The following is a 5,194-nucleotide window of genomic DNA, read 5'->3' on the forward strand; positions in this document are numbered from 1 at the left end:
TATATATATATATATATATGACCAATCTATAAATACATTAAACCATTTCTGAAGTCTTATATGAAACTGCAAGGAAGGAATATGAAACTGCAATTTCAATTCTTACAGAAAGAGCTGTGAAAGAATGTAACTCACATTCTGCAGGTGAATCATCGTTGCAAAGTAGAAACTTCAGATTCCTGCATGAGCTGGTGTTCACAGCACTGTAAGTGAGATAATGCTTGTCTGTTTGTGTGTCTTTCAGTGCTTCTGCCTTCTCTTTACTTTTGCTCCCTTCCTTTTAGTTTCACACATCTACTTTCCCTCCCCATGTCTCCCACTCCCCCTGTCAGTCTTAGTATTTACAATCTGTTATGAAATTAACATTATCTTATCACTGTACACACTAACTTATAGTAGTTCTCTTTTTCTCACGGGACAACATGCTACTGTTTTAGGCAGATATGAGATTTTGAGATAAACAGGGATAAATACATGATCTCTGTCTCCTTTTTGATCTTGTTAATGTTGATCTGCTGATCTTCAAACTGATTTATAAGAAACATTTAGCAAGAGGGTTAATGGAGTGATCGTTGCTGCGGTTGGTGCCCATCTGATGTGTACCTGAAGCCTGTGACATACTGTATGATTTTTGACCTTCTCATAGAAATCACGAGCCACATAATCCAGAAACAACAAAGGAGACCACATGCAAAGAACTCGATAAAGATATTTTTTCATTACTGAAATGTTTCAGATTCAAATGTTTTATATTTGTGAGTTTGTGGGTTTATATCTCACAATTCTGACTTTTTTAGAACAAACTTGCAATTCTGAGAAAAAAAGTCATAATTGGAAGATATAAACTCAGATTTGCAAGATGCAAAGTTGGAATTGAGAGATGCAAATTCTCGCAATTCTAACTTTCTCAAGAATATCACAAGAAAAAAGTCAGAATTGTGAGGGAAAAAAGTAATAGTTTCCTTTGTTTTATTTTAATTTGTATTTATTTATTTTTTAATCCCGTGGCATGAAGGGGCTTCCATATTTAGGTGCAACTACAGCTGAGCCAAATTGTGCCATTTTAGCAAAAAAAAAAACAACAACAACAAAAAGAATGAAACACTGTAAGTATTTTTTTAGAGCAATGAAAGAACTGCTACTCACCCATTGCATGACAAAAGTTCCCCATCAGGATTGATGCAAGTTCTACATGCAGTGACAGACACTTAAAATCATTCTATTCATCTGACTAAATGAAGATGATTTTTAAGCAGTTTACAGCTAAAGTTTGGGGTTCAAATTCTGTTCCTTGTACCATTTGATTGTAAATGTGGAGCCATTACTCATTTATGTTCGATTTTATGATAATCATGTTTATAATAATTCTCAATGGCTACTTTCCAATAACTATTTTATAATCAGTGTCAGTTTTTAAAGGAAATACTAAAATTCTGTACAGATCCACAGCTCTTTTATGCAGCAGAAACACCAGCCGTGTAAAAGCACAATTCAGGTCTGCTGTTGTATTTACACTGTTTACACTTAGGTGCTGCTTACATACATTGTGTGTTTTAATCAATGTGATAAGGATTTCATAAAAGATTCTTCTAATGTATTAATTATTAGCTGAAAAGGTGTTTGACAGGACCCTTAATGATTGACAGGCTCATGATTATTAGTTGCCCTGTACTTTAGTTTTATCTGTCTAATTAGGAAGCATGCACAGTGGACTGATAAGAACATACAATATGTGGTCCTTTATTAAAGACATGAACACACTGATAATTTTCCAAACTTAAATGACTGTGCAACCTAAAGGAAAGCTGTAGCAGGTGTTTTTGACACTCGACAGTAAGAGATTATCATCATGCCACTTTATTAAGTCAGATCGATTGATTTATAGAAGAATGGGAGTAACGGGCTTGAAGAATTTGAATAAATCTATGAATAAGTCAATATACAGAAAAATGACACTTCTGTAATGCCAAATAATTATAAAAATGGCAATATTTTATAATAAGATTCAATTCAGCATCATTACTTAATGCATTCAATTTCATGGTAACACTTTACAATAAGGTTCCATTTGTCATAGTTAACTATTACTGTAGTTACCATGAACTAACAATGAAAAATACTTCTAAACCACTCATTAAGTTTAACTGATGTGCATTATACATTATTAAAATCAAATGTTTTATATGTTAATATTATTTCATAGATCTGAGATAAGATGAACTAACAATGAACAACTACATTACAACAACAAACGTAAATAAAGATTAATAAATACTGTAACAAAAACTAACAAAGACTTTTAAATAATTGTAAAAACTTTTTTTTTAAATCTAGGTTAAAGTTAATTTATAAATATAATATTTAATTATAAATCACATTCATTCATAATACATTAACTAATATTAATGTTTGCAACTTGAAATAGTAAAATGCATTAATATATACAGAAATTAAAAATAAACTAGATTAATAATTGCTATAAAAATCTTCATTGTTAGTTATTCATTTTATTGATTAATAACGAATTAATCAAATTAGTTATTAAATGAATAAAACTTAATAACTAATTAAGTTAGTTATTAACCCTAACCAGATTTACTGAAAACATATCAACTTTCATTAAGTTGCAGAAAACCTTCAATCAGTTTGCAGAAAGATATCTGACAATACTGTGAAGGGAAAAGCAGCATCATAGAGCATCTGAACACCTATGGCACTCTGCAAATGACTGTGTTTGTGTCTAATGATTCGCATTTCGGCATCTACGTTACAGGGGTTTGTGTTTGTTTGAAGGACGTTTCCTGTCAGTGGGATTATATTTGCTCCATGAATCTTCTGGGCCAATAAACAGGGATTCAAAATATCTTCTGGTGCTTAGATCCTGTCTATGTATATCATTCTCATCTGAGCATGTGTGTGTGTGCGCGAACAGGCCAGAAGCAGCCTCTACTCTTTGCTTGTCATTAACCAGCCCGAACATGAGCAGTGGCATCTCTGTGCTAAACTCGATGTCAAGGGTCTACAGTCACGTCTGTTCTCTGATCTTCCTGTCCAGAGTCACCTAGCAACTCCAGACCCCCACGACCTCTTGTACTGCTCAAAGAGTGGACTGCAAAGATGAACAGCTGAATCGAGATGATATTAAGACCAAGAACAAACAGCAAAATGAGGTTGTCGACTCAATAGCAAGTCTCTAGCTGTTTGTTGTTCCATCATGATGGAATATTCCAAGTAAATAAATGAAAGGCTTTTAACGAAAGTGAGCGAGGAGAGAGTTTCCTCCTTGCTAATGTGTCTGGAGACCCTTTTTGTGCTTGTTTAACATGATTAAAGCTGTTATTGAGTCACATTCTTCTGTATCCGATGCCTTGTTATAGAGAACTAAAGTTTCTCTGTGCCAGCAAAGCTTCTGTCAAAGAAATTCTTCCTTGGAGGTGATGTGTGTAATTTTTTTGAAGTTAAAATACATTCTCCCATTCCAGCTTAATGTGCAGAGACAAATTTACGTAAGCCGTTTGTAAGTTGATTTCCAACAAAGTGTAAACACTGCGGTTCTGTGGCTCTTTCTGCATTGCTCATTTGTTTGAGCAGGCCGACACAGCAACATTGCACAACCAAATGCCATCCAAATGATGTCTGAAAGACAAGGAAAGTATCTGCGAAACTTCATTTTTCAATTCGGTTTGGTGCCACTAATGATGCAAAAATAACATAATGCATCTTTTATGTTTTGTATAACCCAACTTTACAAAGAAAACTGCTGTTCTGTAAGGCACCTTTTTTTCATAAGCTAGAGCTTACAAAAGAATAATAACAATTAATCTTTAGCCTTTAGAAAGCAGAATGAAATAGTATTATTATTAAATTTGGTAAATGCGCATGTAAAAATATATTAAACATATTTAAATATATTATATAACATGTTTACCTCAAACTTTTGAATAATAATGTCAAAGTTAATGTGAACTTATTGTATTGAACACACACACACACACACACACACACATATATATATATATATGTTCAATATAATAAGTTCACATTAACTTTGACAATATTATTCAAAAGTTTGAGGTTTGCAAGATTTTTAAATGTTTTTGAAAGTCTCTTAGGCTCAACTTTTATCAAGCTTTTATTTGATCAAGAATACAGTAAAACAATTATAAACAATTAACAAAAATAATAAAAAAAAAATTCTGTGATGGCAAAGCTGAATTTTCAGCATCATTACTCCAGTCTTCAGTATCACATGATACTTAACAAATCATTTTAATATGCTGATTTGGTGCTCAAGAAACTTCTTTTATTACTATTAATGTTGAAAACAGCTGCTGGTTGATATTTTTTGCAGAAACATTTTTATTCTGAATTCTTTGATGAATATCAAGCTCAACAGAACAGCATTTATTTGAAATCTTTTGTAAAAGCCATTCAAAGGCCAGTTCAACATGCCTTATAATTAGCATTATGGATATTACTGATTTTATTATCTCTAAATTAAAATCAAACTCAGACTAACAATAGAAAGAAGATCATTTTGTAACCATACCTTGTAACCATGAAACACTTAAAAATCTAAGCAGATGGTTTTATCCAAAGTGACCTATGCCGGTCTGACACACTCCCCTGAAGCAGCATGAGGTTAAATGTCTAGTCCAGGGGTAAAACAGTGATACAGCAGGGCCGCAATTTCATTGGCTCTTCAACGGTTGGTTCATTCTTACATCTTAGCTACATTGACACCAAAAGTACAACCTCTCCGGTAACAGCTTGGAGCCAAAAGGACTAAGCTATCATCATCTCCTCTGCCTGTCAGGACCTTTCCTTGAATATTTCAAGTTATTTAGAGCAGCAAAATTAGTGAGCTGACTGATTTCAGGTCTGCCCCATCATTGAGAAGACGATTGGTTTGCAATTGTGTTAATCCATCTCTGGCTGTGTGTGTGTGTGTCCATCTTTTAGCATGTCAGTATCTGTGTGCAGATGTAAGTGTGTAAGCTGTGGCCCTTTGCTGCAATCTGTCATATCATATTCTCATCCTACGGAACACCGACCTTACATCTCCAGAGACACATGCTGCTCTGATCTGCACCCTCTGGAGAACCCTGGTGGGAGAAGAACGGAGGGAGTTAGTGCACCCTCGTGTCCCACCCCCACTAAAACACAAGCTCCCCTGGGAGGGGTCAGTCAGAAT

This window comes from Sinocyclocheilus anshuiensis, unplaced genomic scaffold (assembly GCF_001515605.1).
Source record: "Sinocyclocheilus anshuiensis isolate Anshui unplaced genomic scaffold, SAMN03320099.WGS_v1.1 scaffold205, whole genome shotgun sequence".
In the NCBI taxonomy this organism is placed as follows: Eukaryota; Metazoa; Chordata; class Actinopteri; order Cypriniformes; family Cyprinidae; genus Sinocyclocheilus; species Sinocyclocheilus anshuiensis.